The sequence below is a fragment of the Corvus cornix genome, chromosome 2 (assembly GCF_000738735.6).
Source record: "Corvus cornix cornix isolate S_Up_H32 chromosome 2, ASM73873v5, whole genome shotgun sequence".
Taxonomy (NCBI): Eukaryota; Metazoa; Chordata; class Aves; order Passeriformes; family Corvidae; genus Corvus; species Corvus cornix.
In genome coordinates, this window is record NC_046333.1 from 88,419,765 (window position 1) to 88,437,918 (window position 18,154).

An 18,154-nucleotide genomic window follows, 5' to 3' on the forward strand; every position below is an offset into this window, starting at 1 on the left:
GAAGAAATCAGACCAGTGAGGGGAAATGCAAATATTTACTTACAAATATGTTGGCAGAGATAGGAGAGCCAGTGCTGGAGGACACAGCAGTAAGAGGTGCCTACAAAATAAAGGAGCAGACTCGTGTAGTGAGGAGAGGTTAAGAAAAACAGGCACTTCTTAATTCCGTGTTCCTCATTGGTAAAGGTGCGCTTTGCAGCTGCATCTCTGTTCTTGCTGAGTGGTGTGGTTGGACATGAGGCAGAATTGACAAGAGCAAGAGGGCCAAAGAAAACCCTTCCAGCTTCCCTTTCTCTTACTGCCCTTGTCCATGTCTGCCCTTACAAACAGAAGTAAAGCTGAAGGGCAGGGCATGTGCATTCACTCAAGGAGGTATCAACAGCAGCATTATAAGGCGGTTTTGTCAGAGAAATTGTGTGCAATGGGAACTGAGCTGTGCAAGACCAACCTGCAGTAGTAATTGAATCTAGTGCAGATGAGACTACACATGACAGACTGTGGAGAAGATTCCCCCAGGCCACTAAAAATGCCATTAACTTGGACATCTCCTTTACAGATGACCTTAGTGGAGATACCAATCTTCAAAGACTTTGCCTGGCCATAGCATGTGAAAGGCTGCGTGGGACCTGCAGTAAGATTGCTTTTGATGCCTTCTGCCAATGGAGGGGAAGGCCGAGTGCACAATGTACTGTGTACCACTTTTGCTTTCCCTCTGCATCCTCTCCAGGATGCTGACACTCAGCAAAGCATCGTAAGGGTTAGAGGTGCAGATTCAGCGAGCTGTCATTACTGGCTCCAGACTGAGTGAAAAAGCACCTACCCAAGGAAAACTCTGCATAGGAATGGCTCATGCCCCCCTTTCTTATTCCACGTTGCCCTAGGGCTGTACAAAACATCATCAACACACATACACTGCTTTTAGCTCAATGCAGAATCTAATGCCAGCTGTCCTGCACTGTATAATCATGAAATGTGGGGAAAATATAGTGTTTGTTGTGTTCAAAATTCAGATTAGAACTTCAGCTAGCTGAAGCTAGTGACTTCTGTGAGATTGAACTTGTGATCGTAAAGTAGTTGTGCATAACCACACAGTGAATTGGAGTAACCCAAATAAAGAAAAAAACCCAACTCTGAAGAGAGATGATATTTGGCATTTCAAAATATTATTCCTGCACATGTATTTCGGCTCAACTGACCACAAAGAAGGGGTTTTCTGAATACAGTTTTTGCAAATAACTATAAAAACCTTCTTTGTTTGCAAATTTGGAAGTCAGCTGAAAATTCAGCCTTAAGCAAATTTCTTCATAGCTGTGTAATCAAAAATGCCTGATAGCCTATAGAGAAGCTCAGGAAGAACATTGACCTGCACTGACAGCATTTGTGCTTTCTCTAGCTACCTCTATGCTAGCCCTGTGATTCGGTATTATGTGGGTGAGGTTTTTGTACTAGTACACAGGAAACCCTTGAACATGGAAAATAGTACTTACTAAAATAGATAGCATTCCCAAGGGGGAAACAGCAAAATTACATGAGATTCATAGAATAAGGAATAACTAAAATGGCCCAATTATTTAAACTGAGGTATTTTTCTATCAATATAATATCTTGCTGAGCTTGTGGAGCATAATTTAGAGTAGGCATTTTGCCTGCAGATCACGATATAAATATTTTATATGATCTCCCACACTATTAGAATAATAGAAGTAGTGTTATTTAATCCACTCCTGGCAAAGCAGATGCTTGCCAGAATGCATAAAGCACTCAAGGACCTGGTTTTGTTATCGTTGAAACTGGTTGGTAGAATGATTTATCTGGAGTTTGATTCCTCATTGTGGAAGTGGATTTGATGATGCTTGTGAGACACAATTTAAGGTTGTGTTGAAGCCTCATTAAAAAAACAAATGCATTGTTGATGGAAATGTTAACAATATGAGGGTGAAAAAAGCTCCTTAAATGTAAGCATGTTAAGCAAGAGTCGTGTCTGGGTAGAAGGGCTGGGAGAGACTGCAAGTCGGCAAATTCTTTGATTTAGACTTAATAGAAATTGTGACCACAAAAAGTGAATTTGAGTACACCTCTTGAAAAGCAGTTGCAAGCATAGGAACTACAAGCCACAGCAGAGAGCATGCAAGAGCTGTGATATCTTTGTAGAGATCTCATAAAGTATGTTGCAAGTCAGCAGGGGTGGAGAAGTTCAAAGTATAATAAAGCTTTTCCTAAAAATACAACCTCTGGAGTGTCATTTAATGCTTCTCTTGGCAGTCATCGTTTCTATTATTCTTTACCTGCAACACTCGTTTCAGTTTTGGTATCTGATATGCTTTGACTACAGTCCTTGGGCCTGCGGTGGGTATTTGGGTGTTACAGGATTTAGGGTAGGTGGTCCAAATACTTCTCTAGCTTCCTTTCCTACAAAGTGGATAGGAGATGAGTATTGATTGCTAAGCACCATAATTTTGCACACTTGATCCAGGCTTTAGTAATCAGAATGCTAAAATCCGATGGGAAACATTTAATGCTATGTCCTTTTCCCCTGAGGTGATTGTGCCTAAAGCTGATATGCATAGGGAATAATGAAAAGATGACAAGGGTTGTGTGCATTTGTATGTGAGGTACTATATCATTCAGCATTTCTTCTGTCTATTTATGTTTTGTTTTTCATGCTTATTGTAGCTCTTATTGATGTGTTTGATAACATGGCATCAGCTGCAAGGCAGAAATGTTTACTCTGTTGGGGTTTTTTCAAACTTTTCAATGTAGATTAAAAAATTTCAGCAGCCCCTGGATGGATAGGCTTAAACCGAAAATTTACATGTGAGTAACAAATATTATAATGCAGATGAGCCAGACGGAGAAAAGGAAATTTATAATAAGGGACTACTCTGGCAGTATTAATCTGCCTCATGTAGATTGTGTGATGAATCATTCCGTGTCGCCACAAGGACTGCTGCTGCTGCTGCTGCTGCTGCTACTGAGCTCTGCCAGCAAGCGGGAAAATAAAAAGTGTGCACAGAAGAGTGGAGGGCAGGGTACACACAAGGGAAGACGAAAGGGACAAAAAAAGAACAGCTATTTGAAACTGGACATCTCAAGCCTGGTCAGTAGTGTATGTTATATATAATTCAGCCAATTCATTGGGTAAATCATTTCATATGCTCCATGAAATGCAATTTGCTTCTGTGGCCAAGCATGACAAAGGTTTCACAGAACTGCAGTTGGCAAAGAGCTTTTCTAGGACAGTTAATTCAGGGCCTTTGAGATTGCTGAGGCATCTCGTCAGAACATTAAATAATCACACAATGTCACGAGGGAATATCTAATTAAGAGTCCAATTTCTCAAGGGTCTGAGTACCTGTTACAATGTGCCGAGAACCCTTAATTCCCACTGACAAGAGCAGCAGCTTAGGGTGTTCCCAGCAGGCATTTAATAGGATTGTGCCCTTACGTCATTTGGCTGGGGTAAGTCCAGGCCAGTCAGGTGAAGCAACAGTAATGAAACAAGACAAGATAATGACAAATAGGGTTACATTCCAGCAGGGGTATTATTACTTGCAGATGATGAAACATACCCAGGTGTGAAGTCCCTGTGAAACATAGGAAAAGATTTAAGGATGCATTCTTAGGGGTTAAATTTGTGCCTTTGAGAAAGATCTGTCTGTATTCATCCCATGCAAAAAGAGCTGTAAATGCAAAAGGAACCCTTTATCACCCCAGACCATTATCCTGTGTGAACAAGTAACAGAGTTCCCATCCGTGATTTGGTTTCCAAGAACTTTAGTGATTTAAACAACCCCATGAGGGTTATCTGCCTAACAAAGGCAGACAGCTTTTCATCTGGTGTTTGGAAAGCAGGAAGCTTGAGTAGAATAGGGAAATGGGGTGCTGAATTTCCCTGAGCAGCATTCTTGGTGTGACTCAAGAGGTAGAACAAAATATGAGGTGGACAGATGAAGACTTTCAGTAAGACTTTTCCCTCCTTCTTATATCCCTGCAGTTAGATAAAGGAGAAGAATGTTAGATGCAGCCAGGAGAGGATAAACATTGGATTTTGGCTTATGATGCTTCTCTCAGAGATGAAGGTAGAAATAGTATTCTTTTTTTGCCCTGAAGAAGCATTACAAAAAGGAGTAAATGAGTAAGGAGTTTGGCATTATGTTAAGCACTTTGGGGAGAGTGAAAAGTTAAAATTAATCTTTGTGTTGTCAGACTCTTAAGTGAGGAATGATGCATTAGACTACCTGATTTTATTTGATTGTTGGGAAACCAGAGCTGCAGTGCTGTTTCTTGAACAGAATTACAGGTTTCATTTAAAGACAGAGGCAAAGCGCACACATCATTCTGGAGTAGATCAGCATAAGCATTTTCTATATCATGAGTAATGTTTACTGGAAGAAATCAAATTACTCTTACACAGACCATCTGTTTTCTTTGCATGCAATCATGTAAGTGTTTTAGGACAAGCCATCCTTTTTAATCAATTGCAAATCTCTTATGGCAAGGCACTGTTTTCTGTAATAAAATCTATTTTTATGATAGATGTAAGAGTTTTAAATACTGGTTTCTCCTGCATAAATATAGTGTACATATTGTTCGTAACATAAAAAGAGGGGTGTACAGCATTAGTTATTATCTGTCAAGAACTTAATTTTAGGGCTTTTTGCATAGCCATTTTTGGATATTTGTTGGATCTGCAACTCACTGGTGTTCAACTATTATAGCAAATAACATAATGAGTAATAGTGTCCATTTATAGCCCAAGAAGTTGATTCCTGTCTACATTTAGTAAATGGAGTATAATAGGGTCTCTATTTTGTAGCATGACTGCTGCAATAAAAGTGATTACTGTGGAACATGATTGTCCATTGTCTAAGTTCTTACACTTTGAAACACTGAAGAAAACAAGGCATGGCTTATTAAAAAATGAGCCTGTGGAATGACATAATGACACTAAGGAAACTTGAACTTGCAGTCCAAGAAGGAGTCAATGATAGAGTGTGATATTTACTTCATGTTTAAGGGTAGCTCATTCACAGACGTAATGGTCCCATTCATTTTAGTGGGTGCTGAATTGAGCCTACTATTTTATTTTTTTATCACTGCCAGCTGTCAACTTCCCTGATTCATCTATTGTCTTTGGGTGCACAGAGATTGCTCTTGAATTCAGAGGAGGCTGAAGGTCTGCATCTTTAGCAAAGTCTCTGATTTCAAAAGCAGCTGTGTGATTGCAATGCCAGAATTTGCTCTGTATTGAATCAAATGACCCTGAAATAAAAGAAAGAAACAAGAACTGTAAGTAACACAATTGAAAATTCCCTGAGCAGGTTGGCTGTCCTTCTCAATGAGGTTGGCAAGCCTGAATTTCATTTGTTCAGACACTTTCAAATCAATGCTATTTTGTCTGAATAATTAAGCTGCTTACTCTGGCTTGAAAAGTGTATGGTGCTAAATTCTTGCACTTTTTTGGGTAAACATGGAAAGGCAAAGAGGGAGAAACAGATGAACCATGCACCAGGAGAAATTATAGTGCCTACAGTCTTGTGCCATCCTATGGTACAGTGGAAGTTTCCTGCTCAGGGAAACATCAGGTGAAATGAAGGGCCTCTATAAGTCTTCTTGTGAAGGCTGGACTCAAAATCTCCATGTCCTCTGTATTGCCACTTACTCTAATGTCGCTTGTGAACTGACATTATGTGGCACAGGGAAAGCTGCCTTCTGAACTCTGCTAATCAATCCTAGCACCTGCCTAAACCTGCTCAGTCAAGGATCAGCTGAGAACTAGGGCATCAGTGATTTCCTTTTATCAGTTTGCATTAATTCAGTAAAAGGAAAAAAGCAGAACAAGGTGAATGGCTTATAAAATCATAGAGGTGATAGACAGTGAAAGATAAAACAAACTGTAATTAGTAGCGGTCTAATAGTTTTACCTGTTTGCATTTTTTTGTTGTTGTTGTTCAAATTCAGCATTCTTTCTTTGAGAAAATTATTAAAGATTAAATAAATTTTTACTTTTTACTCCCTCTGGTTTGTTTTTTTTTCTTATGTTCACTCTTCTTTAATTCAGATGGAAGAAAACTGCAGGCAAATTAAGTATGTCATAGAATCACAGGAATTTTTTTGTTAGAATAGACTTCTGGAGGCCTCTGGAGGGTATCGACAATGTCCTAGTCTAAGCAAGAAAAAAATAGATAACATCACTCACAGCCCTGATCTGCTGAATTTGGAGTATCTACAAGGATGGAATTTGCCAGCCTCTCCCAACAATCAATTCCTCAGACTTCCTTTTGTTCCTCTAGAAGCTCATCTGGTTGTTTCTCATGTTCCTCACCAGTTTCAAATCCAGCTGAGGTGTGGCTTCCCCAATTTCACCCAAGCCATCCAGAACAAGGAAGTTCTGCATTGCTCCCAAGTAGCCTTTCCAGCCTCTTCATCCTCAGCTGTCCATCTGCTGTGCCTGCTTGACTTCCCACATGGCAACCTGGGAAGTCCCAGTGCATTGGGGGTGCTTCTTTTCAGCAAGCAGCTTCCTCTTCTGGGCCACTTTTGCTGTCTTGGCTTTCAGGAGACACTTTTCAGTGGGAGCTGTCAAAAAAGTTGATGCAAATGTTTGGCTTATATTTTTTGTGTCATTCTTCTTACTTCCATCTTCACGCCTCCAAATCTTTTTCAGCAAGATATAACAGGGTAAGGTGAAAGACATCAAAACAATCTATTTCCACTAGGTTGGTTTTTTTTAGTATAATGTTTCATTTGCCTGTGAGTAAATTTACTATGGTATTTTGATTTTTTTTTGTCTTGTTGTTTTTGTTGGGTTTTTTTACCCAGAGCTTTGGAACAGTCACCATATGAGTTCTTTAGCAGCTTCAGTAGAATAGACACTATATTTTCCAGCTGTATGGCCTGTTTTTATCCAAGAAAGATATTTTCAAGTATTTAGCACTGTCATAGAAGACATTGGCCTATTTCTAAGAACAGTAAATGCTAACACTACTGCTTGCAAATTATCACATTTTTATTATCAAGAAACAATTCAGCAAAATTACTTAATTTGCTTAGTGGTAAACTATGAATTACTGTTGTCATAGCTACATTGTATTTTGATACAGTAGATTTGTTCTTTGAAACCATAATAAAATAATTTGCTCAATAGCAAGTATGATGCATATCTTAAATTACAACGAATTTCTTACTGCAATGAATATCTTAAAATATAAATACAGAACCACTGACTCCTTTTTAAGTGCAGTAAATACAGAATACTGCTGTTTATTTTAGGAATTTCCTGTGTCTCCAGTGCTGATTACACTGAAGTGGGAATCAATGACAATGTGCCATATAGGAGACTTTATTTATAGTAGCTTTATAACTGATCTAAAGTAAGACAATAGATTTTGATACCCATGACCTTTAATAGAAAACTCTCTGAAAAGAAGTTTCCAGTTTTACCTCTGAAGTAACCCCTAGTGAAAGTCCTTTGTATTTTAGACTTTGTGAGGGAACTAAATAATGACCTGTTCTTGGTTTCTTTCTTCCTCAGTTACTTCTGTATCTTGGCTATTCAGTTGACAAAACAGAAAAATTATTCAGGGGATCTCTACAAAGCTAGACATTTGCCCATTTCTGCTTTTTACTATGTTCTTAATTGCAGCATGTTTGGGGTTTGCATGTTTGCTTTTCTCTCCTTGACCTATTGCAGTCCAGTGGTTGTAGAGGATATGATCTTTGCGTGTGTTCCAAATTCTCCTCTTCCACCTCTTTACCAGATGTATTTTTGAAGGAAATGGAGCAGAAAAGTGCCATAGATGATTACCATGCTTGGCTTTAAACTGGTCTCCCTCAGCTTACTTGGTGGTACAGGGAGGAAAAGAGGGAAACAGAAATGCTTGGTCACAATTTTGAAATATATTTAGGTCTGAGCAGTTCATCCTTAAAGAGGAATAGTCTATAGGTATTCCAAAAAAAACCATAAACCAGTGAATAATCTTCATTCTGGACATTCTGGAGTGAAAAACAGTAGAAAAGATAGCTTAGAGAAGGTACAGGGAAGAGAACATGTGTAGAATGGTGAGATTGAATTAATGCTTCAGATCATTGTAGTATCTGAACATTGGGATAGAAACTGAAAGGAAATGCATTTAACAGTGATGAAAAAAAAACCCTTATTTAAAATGTACTCTGTTAACTAGCAGAATTAATTAAACCATTGAAAAATGTCCTCACACACATTACTTCTCTATGACTAAATAGGGCAGTGTGAAGCATTTTGACCCTTACTAAACAGTAATTCCCCCAGGCTGCTTATTTTCAAACCAACTCTTGGTGTTTTTATTCCTCAACAGTAGCTACTGTTGAAGGCAGCAGGTAGGAGCTACCTGAAGTACGGTATGATTGGAAATTATTGTTCCAGTGCCTTCATATGCCACATTTGGTCTCTTTATCCTCTCTGTCGCAGGTAACTATCTTATAGACAGAGCAAGAAAAGTAAATTCACTTGGCTGTTCCATATCTCTGAGGAACCTGATGCATGAGTGGACTAGAGAAGAGAAAGACAGAAAAACTCCAAAGACCTACAGATCATCTGGCTGGCAGGGTGAGTAAATGTCCTGTCATCTCAGTCATGTGTTGTCAGGCACACAATGAGCGAGCCTGCTTTAATCATTGCTTCAGAAATTACTTACTGAGTAATTGTGGAGAAAAAATAAGATTAAAATATGTTGTGTTTTCAGGACTCTGACACTGGTGCCTCACATGCAGTCAGAAGTACTAAGCCAAACACCTCCTATATTTGCAGTTCAAGCCTTGAACATGCATTTACTAGATAGGTAGTTCTGTGAAGGGAATGGGGGGTTAATGCATGCTGTGATGTTAAGGCTATTTTCAAATGGGGTAGGTGAAACAGAAATATCTATTACTGAATCAGTCCAAACTCCTCATGAAACAAAAAAAAATCCAAAAGAGGAAAGAAAGGAAGAAAACTCATTTCCCCAGTGCTGTCTGTACTTAGATTCCTATGGATGTGAGCCTGTGTTCCCTGCTTTTCCTAAGCAACTTTTTCTTATTTACAAAACACAATTTAAAAAAATTACCTAGCTGAGAAGCAAACATGCAGTAGCCTTATGTGATAGTCAGATAGTAATTAAATGATCCCCTTTTCTTTCTGGCTTTGCCTGTTCCAAAAGATGGTAGAAGCAGAGACTGTAGCAGGTTCTGGAGCATTTCCTCCAGTTCATAGCAGTGAGCCAGGGGGTCTGTCAAGTACCAGCAAACCAATTCAAGGGAATCAAGAGTCACATGTACAGAGGATGACCTATTTTTCAAAAAGGTGTTGCAAATTGAAACAGGTGATGAACATGGCAGAAAAGATGACCTGAAGGTTACCTCAGAGTCCTCTGTAGGGTGGTTTGTGTCTCTGCAAAAAACATAATAAAAATGTTGCCTTCCTGCATTGGGGTGGTTAATGCTTCCCCACTGTATTTGGTCCTGCCCATTTCTGCACCCAAAACATTGGCCAGGCCCCATATGCTTCTGTCCTCTCTGGTGGGGCAGAAAAGCATGAGTACAGCAAACCCATTTTTCCTGCAAACCATGCCCAGTGTAAACTTGTTTTTAGAAAAGAAAAAAGAAGCTGAATTCCAGTTTTGGCTGCTTGAAGATCCACCCTGTCTAGGAACCGTGTGACAACTTACTAAAGCCTACAACATGATAAAACAAAAATAAAAGGCACTCCACAAGACAAGATCTTTCCTTCAACTCCAACTTCAACTGCTCTCTGATAGGGGGAGCAAAACCTTGCAGTACAATAGTGCCTTTAGAATTCATATTAGATATTGTGTTTAGTATATTAGGCTGTTTTTCTTAGCATATAAGCAATATTTTGACTTTGGCGAAAGTCTGCACTTTCCTACTCCACATTCTTTGAGGGCATCTGTCTAAATGCAAATGTTGTCTGGACTTTGCCTTATGCTCCAGTTAGAAAAAGGAAAATTTTGCTATTTTGCCTTTTGTTGTGCTTTGAGTTACTTTGATTTCTGTAAGTACTCCTCTGAGTGTGCTGGAAGATGACTTCAGTGCACAGAATTTTTACAGAAATCAGGTAATTCGCTTGCCCACTCTGAACCCAACAGTAACAACCAGCCGTGTTCTTTCTTTTGGGACTCTGAAATCCATAGGAAAAGCTGTTCAGATGCTGATGAGTCACTTTTCTGCTCTAGCAGCTGCTTCTTGCCTCCTTGTGGAAAAGGAGGTGGAGCAGATACAGCCTGGGGGTACAGGTTTGTCGGTACTTCACAAATGACAGTGTCTTCAACAGTGTTATTACACTCTTTTTTTAATATATTATTGTACTTTCTAAGCCACCACTTATTTGCCCCTTAGTTTTCTACTTTATTTTATATAATATCTGTGCAATAGAGATGGACTTGATGTGTTTTGACACAGTGATGTCACCAAAATGAGGGCCAGTGTGACTAAGAGCAACAAAGGTGTTCAGTAAGATGTCAACAGAGTTGAAGATTAAAGTTAATATTTTTTTAATTCTTAAAACCATTTCTATAAGTATTGCTTTTGCAATTCACACATAATATCAACCTCAAATTCAAATCTTGTTGAAGCTTCATGAACATTACGACAAGGAAAATTAGATGTTGGCAAATGATTAAATGTATAATTAAAGGTTTCACAGTTAATCCTGTCACTATCGTGATTTATGGTTTACTATTTTGTCTAAGTAGTGCACTTCTTTTCTAGTGTTTTTTCTTTCCTTCATTGTTGTTAGCAACTGTATTAGTATGGTAAGGAAAGTTTTCACAAGGACAACAACACTTTTGTTCTCAGCTGCAAGATAGAGAGGAGAGTTAAATCAAAGCATAGAAGATGCAGTGCACTTGCCACTGCAGATGGTGGGAGAATTGTGACATGTTTACACTGCTGGGCCAGCAATGCCTTAGTTGTAAGAACAAAGGGCAGGATGTAGCCTCTGTGCTTCTCGGCTGTCATATTTAGGGCTGAAACAGGTGTCTTCAGTAGCCAGTCCCAGGAAGGCTGGATAAAGACATGAAGCTGGGACACACAATCTCCCTCAGTAGTGCATGCCAGAATTGGGTGGAAACCTGCAAACGCAGCAGAAACAGCCTTGAAATAGCCCATAGCAAAGGCTGAGCAGCGTCCAGTGCCTACAGGCTGTGGAGTCCGGGCCCGTCTCCAGAGGTAGGTCCCCATAGCAGGATTTTTTAAAAGGACTCATCAGGATTCATGGGTGCCACAGCTGCCCAACAGATATATGGGACCTTGTTGCTTGTGTGAAACCAGTGGCTCTTCCCTCCCTTTCAAAGCTGCCCAGCCTCTGGGCTATGCTATCCTCTCTCTCCTTTCTTCCAGCTGAATGAAATTTGCAACTTCACTCTGGCAGGGCTGTAGCATAGCTAGTGAAACTGTCCCAAATCCTGTTTTCCAAACCAGCTTGTAGTTCTGCTAGACAGGTGGTGTCCACACTGCCTCCAGGTGGGGAGAGCCTGGAAATGGGATCCCTCACACTCAAGTGAGTGTTCCAAGTTACATTTGTGTAGTACAGAATACTACTTCTTCCAGCTACGTCATAGAAAACAGGCCAGAGCAGATCTGAGATTTTGGGACTTAGGTGTTGATTCAGGCTCACAAAGGCTCTTGAACTTGAGATGAACATCTTGTTGCTGAGCTGGAGTTGTTTCTGGGACTTCAAAGACAGAGTGAGAACTGAATTTTCTGGGGATAGTTTTCATATTTAGATGTGAAAGTTTTTATGTGCTCCTAACTTCCTCTTGATCAAGAACCCACTTAAAGAAATAAGATTTATTCTCTTACCAACATATGGTACTAAGAGTCTCATTTTAGAGTAATTTCAACAAGTGTTATTTCCAGACTATTGCAGGATGAAATAGCTTAGATTTTATTTCTGGTTGGGCGTTTGCATTCATGTTAACTTCACCTAGTACTGTCAAGCTCAGCAGAAAAAATATGTTGTCATCTTCACAGTTTTAACCTATGACTTATAGATGCACCTCACAGCAATATTTAACATGATTTAATTATGCTCTGTTGAAAGTATTGTATTTTACATTCTCCTTACTATTGTATAATATTATTGTGTTTCTTCATATTCTTTGTCTCATTGAAAACACTGCGGCCATTTCTTTTGATCCTCTGCAACAATTACAATAGAAATTTCCAAGAGATGTTTACAGAATTGTAGCCAAATAGAAAGAGTAAAAATGAGTTTTCTTGAGAAATGGTTATGTAGAAAAGGACTTCTGTTTTGTCTTTCATCTTTTGTCTTCAGTATGTCTCTTTGTCTTTTGAGCAAGTTTTTCACTGTCATAATATTTTTCAGCTATTGTTTCTTCTTTTTTATTGCTGTTTGTTTGGTTGAGGTTTTTTTGGTTTGGTTCGTTTTGGTTTGGGTTTGGGGGTGGTTTTTTTTGTTGGTTTGTTTGTTTATTTATTTGGTTGGTTTGGTTTGGGGTTTTTTTGTTTTTAAGGTAGGTAACCAGCAAGAAAATGCTGTTCCGGGGAGTTATAAGAAGTCATAACTCCAGTACTACCTTTCTTAATATCTTTTGAGGTTGATATTAATGCCTTTTGAGCAGATGTGTGTTTTAGGCAAGGATTTGTTCACATTAAACTTGTGATTTTTCCTTGAGTTGTAATAGCTAGTTTAAGATCTGGCAATCCACATGAGAAGTTCCTGTTACTCTACTTAATCACCAGACCTTTAATCAGCTGCCTGGCATTTTTCCCTGCCATTGCAGTTCCCGTTTGAATGAGAGGTCTCTCAAAATTTTGTAACAGCTTTCATCATATCTGACTAACTTAATTAGTGATTGGTTATTATCTCCTCTTCAGAATAATAATTAAATATGTGCAATAAATCTAGGCCTACAGAAGTACTGTGTTGTACCATTTTATGCTGCTGATATGAAACTGGGGGGTGTGGAAGATGCAACTGAGGGTTGTGCTGCCATTCAGCAGGACCTTCATAAGCTGGAGAGTTGGACAGAGAGAAACCCAATGAGGTTCAACAAGGGCCAGTGCAGGGTTCTGCGCCTGGGGAGGAATATCCCCAAGTACCAGTATGGGTTGGGGTCTGACCTACTGGGGAGCAGCTCTGCAGAGAAGGACCTGGAGTCTTGGTGGATGACAGGCTGACAATGAGCCAGCAGGGCCCTTGTGGCCAGGGGGGCCAGCGGGATGCTGGGGTGCACTGGGAACAGTGTGGCCAGCGGGTGGAGGAAGGTGATCCTGCCCCTCTATTCAGCTCTAGTGGGGCCACATCTGGAGAGCTGTGTCCAGTTCTGGGCTCCTCAGTACAAGGAAGAAAAGGAGGAGGCCAAAAAGATGATTTGGGGTCTGAAACGTCTGTCTCTAATGAGGAGAGACTGTGGGAGCTGGGCCTGTTTTGTCTAGAAAAGAAACGACTGAGAGAGGATCTCATCAGTGCATATATATATCTCAGAAGTGGGTGTCAAGAGGATGATGCCAGACTCTTTTCAGTGTTTCCCAGTGACAGGTTGAGGAGCAATGGCTGTAAATTATAACACAAGAAGATCCACCTCGACATGAAAAAGAACTTCTTTACATTGAGGGTGTCAGAGCACCTTCTGCCTAGGGAACAGACTGCCCATGGAGGTTGTGAAGTCTCCCTCTCTGGAGACATTCCAAACCCACCTGAATGCACTCATGTGTAACTTGCTTTGGGTGACCCTGCCTTGGCAGAGGGGTTGGACTGGATGATCTTCAAAGGTCCCTTCCAACCTTAACAATTCTGTGATTCAGATCTTGCTATTATTTAAAGTTTCTTGGTGTAACTCATTTTATGGGTACAAAAAAGTAAGTGTGGTATCAGCTACCCCCTACAATGCTTGAGATTTGTAGTCTTGCACTGCGAAGCACAGGCATATATCACCCCACAACAAGATGAATGGTCCTGGTGGCTTCAGTGGGTTTTCAGCTTTGCATAAGTCACAGTTTAAAGATTGCAGCACTTGCCTTCTTCGCGAGAAGCTTCCAGAAGAGCACTGCTATGGGCTGCTATCCATAATATTTAGCCCTGCTTGTGCTTAGGAGTGAATAATTTCTGGAGACCTCATATACAAGCATATTTTGACAACACTATTTGTTTGGTTTTTTCATTTTTTAGAAAAATTCCTGCTTTTCATAGTAGATTGAACAGTGTTTGCTTCTTCTAAGCCATAGAAATCTAGTGTGTAAATTCATTTGAGCTTGAGGATTACTATCCTTTTAGTGTTTATGATCAAAACTGTTAGCAAGACCCTTGGGACAAACTCCTTACTGGAATGAAATAGCATGGGTTATTTGAAGTCAACTGGTTGAGCCATTCCAATATATAGTAGAAAGGAAATTGGCCTCTGGTCCTTATACCAGTGGAATATACTGGAGTTTTTATATATGGTACAAGCATATAAAAGAGTACAAAATTTGGAGGCAGAGTATATTTTCTGCTGTCTGCCTGACTCAGTACTAGAATCACAAAATCATTAAGGTTGGAAAAGACCTCTGAGTCTTTAAGTCTATTAAGTCCAACCATTAACCCAACACTGCCAAGTCCACCACGAAACCACCTCCCTAAGTGCCACATCTACATGTCTTCTAAATACCTCCAAGGATGGTGACTCAAAAACTTCCCTGGGCAACTTGTACCAATGTTCTCAGTGTAAAAATATTTCCCAAAATCCAATGCAAACCTCCCCTGCTATATTCTATAAGGGTTTGAGAGTTCTATAACATAATCCCACTGGGATATCTGCCCTGTTGGCCTTCCCTCTAAACATTCAACCCATCATTAAGCTCTAGACAGTGAAAACACTCCCTATCATACAGGGCTACCCCAACTACCTTTCTTTCCTTGTCTATCCCTTCTTAAGAGCTTATAGCCGTATGGTTTGGACTCCCTAGATGCTACAGTGTTAAATATGCCATATTGAAAGTTAAGAGATAGAACAGATATTTTCATCAACTGGGAAATGTGCAAAGTTTGAGGTTTGTAATGTAGATGCAAAAATTACAGCTGAGATCCCTGAGAACGCATCAGATTAAAGTCCTGTTTAGGTATAATGGTCCTTTTTAATTCCCATTGTACATATTTTTTTCTTTTTAGCATGGAGGTGTTATGTGATATTACAGCTTATAGAGGGATTTCTTGCAGAACAGGGGCATATGATACCCCTGGAAAGATTGGACAACCCAGGGTTGTTGAGGAAAAACCCCTGAACTGGCCCCTGGCTGCAGGCAAGCCTGGAGAGCACCTGGCTGCAGGCAGCCCTGAAAGTCCTTGGCAAAGCAATACACCGGTCAGCTCCCCCACAGATTAGAGGCCATCTAGAGGGACTGGGCATGAATCTTTGCAAAAGTAGATATAAGCTTGTATAGTTGAACAATAAATGGAGAACAATGCTCAAATCATATCGGTGCATGTGTCATTACTCTGGCCAGCTCTCCAGCACTCAAACCCCCCAAAACCTGGCGCCTGAACAGGGACTCGAGTGATTTTTCACTTAGATGCGGTTTGTTTTCACTTAAATGCGTTTCGCTTGAATGCAGCAAAACTGAATCATTGCACCAGTGGTGAGGAGCCTGGAGAGCTAGAGCAGGAGTGTCCCAGCAAAAAGCTGAGTGGAGCTGGAGACCGGAGCTCACGCAGCCGAGCGAGCCCCTGCAGGTAAGAAGCTATGGAATACTAGGCTGGCACTCGTCTCCTAGCCAGTATCCTCTCTAAGAAAGGCAAGACTGTAAAAGATCGAGATCTCTATGCCCTAATTACGTGGGCCCGGGAACAAGGGTTTTTGAAATGCACTTCGCTTTTGTTCACAACCGAAGAGTGGTGGGAAGTTGGAAACAGACTGCAGCTGTCCACAATTGAGGGTGGAAAGGAAGGTAAAGAAGCAAAAGCTCTGGGATTAACTTGGAAAGCTGTGACTAATACCCTTGCAAAAATGAAAGCAGAGAGGAAGGTGGCCGTGGCAGCCATGGAGGCACTGGGGGGTGGCAGCCCCAGAAAGGAAAGAGAGGGGGGTCTCACAGAGCAGCAGCCGGAGGCCAGGGCAGAGTCCAGGGTTGTGCAATTCTTCGGGCTGACTGCGGGCTGACCGATGAAGGGAACAACAGCACCCATACGTTCGCTGTGGGAGCTGCTGGACGCGACGGGGAAGTTACCCCAGAGACACCTGAAGGAGAAATGGCTGCAAAGGCAGAACACAGGCTCCCGACCTTGGGGGCAGGGCACGGGCAAGCAGAGGAGAAACGAGCGGTCCTAGGTCCCGGCCAAAAACGGCAGCGTGCCATTCCCCTCTGCTGGTCAGTGGATCATCGTCTGACTGCGAAGCAGCCTCTGCAACTTTGTCGCCTGCAGAGCCAGAGCCAACCAGGGCTGCTGGGAGTCAGCTCCAAGAGGAGGAGAAGCACCAAGAGATGATGCATGAATTAATGAAGAAGCTTGCTGAATTGTCTACGCGTCAGGATGCGCTGGAGTCTAAGGCTTGCGAAACCATACCATCATCACTGCGGCGTCCCGTGGACCCACTGGTCAAGGCAGCCACCAGAATTCCTCCGTTCCCATCGGGAGAACTGGGCACAGGGCCTAGGGCCCCTCCCTTCCCGCAGGAGAGGTGCGGCCATTGCCTCCATCAGCCCGACGGCGAGGACTGATCCACTGCGAAGGAGATGGAACGGAGTTGTCCGTAACGCAATCATTGAAGGAGATTGGCAAGCCGTAGATGCTCTAGCCTGCCCTGTACTGATACAGGGGGACACCGCAAGGTGGGAGCCCCATGACTGGAAGATCTTGCAGCAAGTGAAGCAAACAGTTTCCACGCATGGCCTCCAGTCCGAAGCTACACAGAGCATCCTGCAGTTTATCTTTACAGCAGATGTCCTGTATGCAGAGTTGTTGTTGACCCCTTCACAGTTCCTGCTCTGGGAGCAAACATGGAAGCAGCTAGCACAAGAAGAAGCCAGCAAACACCAAGGTGATACGCAAGACCCACTGTGTGCGATCCAAGCCGACATGCTAACTGGGAGCGGGGCTTTTGGAGCGACGGTGATGCAGCTGACCATGCCCACAATCATTCATCAGTTGTCACAGACTCTTGCCCACAAAGCCTTGTTGTCAGTACCTGAAAAGAAGAAGTCTCCTCCATATGCAGCAGTCCAACAGGGGCTGTCGGAGCCATATGGTCAGTTCATTGACCGTCTGTCAATAGCCTAGAAGGATGCAACTGAGCTCTCTGAAGAGCTCCAAGAGCAAATGTTCCAGACCCTTGCCTTTGAAAATGCTAATAGGCAAACTAAGACGATTCTTGCCACGCTGCCCCAGGGAGCAGGAGTAGACGAGATGCTCGTGCGTGCTAGCCGTGTGGAGCAGTCGTCGCAAACAGCTGCATTTACTGCAACGCTGCAGAATGTCCTGCAAAAGCAGGGACAAGTCATCACCGTAGCTCTGACAGGAGGGGCGCAAAGTAAAAAGGGGGCGAGGGCCGCTGGCCCACCTCCTGGTCCCCGGACGGGCAGAGTAGCCTGTTTCCGGTGTGGTGAAGAGAGGCCTGTGTAACCTTCAGGAGACAGACGACCCTATTAGAGATTAGCTTAAGAGTCTAGGTATCACCAGATAGCTGTGTACCTTAGTAGTAGAAAGCTGCCAATTGCTATTTGTAGTTATAATAGGCTTAATAGTATTTGGGTGCATTTTTTCTTGCATTAAAGCAGGGCTGCGAAAGATCATCAACCAGGCCTGGGTTGCCCCAAAAGAAAACGGGGGATGTGTAGAGGGATTTCTTGTGGAACATGGGCATACGATACCCCTGGAAAGATTGGACAACCCAGGGTTGTTGAGGAAAAACCCCTGAACTGGCCCCTGGCTGCAGGCAAGCCTGGAGAGCACCTGGCTGCAGGCAGCCCTGAAAGTCCTTGGCAAAGCAATACACCGGTCAGCTCCCCCACAGATTAGAGGCCATCTAGAGGGACTGGGCGTGAATCTTTGCAAAAGTAGATATAAGCTTGTATAGTTGAACAATAAATGGAGAACAATTCTCAAATCATATCGGTGCATGTGTCATTACTCTGGCCAGCTCTCCAGCACTCAAACCCCCCAAAACAGCTGTTCCTTCAGAAA

General features: G+C 41.9%; 1 protein-coding gene across 8 annotated transcripts in view; it reads left to right on the forward strand.

Moving 5' to 3' along the window:
- The window catches only part of LOC104685850 (poly(rC)-binding protein 3-like), a 504,202-nt gene that overhangs the window by 96,630 nt on the left and 389,418 nt on the right, over positions 1 to 18,154 (forward strand). For all 8 annotated transcript variants that reach the window (XM_039570122.1, XM_039570141.1, XM_039570143.1 and 5 more), the window contains exon 2: positions 8,450 to 8,587. The gene's annotated coding sequence lies outside the window, so the exon portion shown is untranslated. The remainder of the gene's footprint in view (positions 1 to 8,449; positions 8,588 to 18,154) is intronic.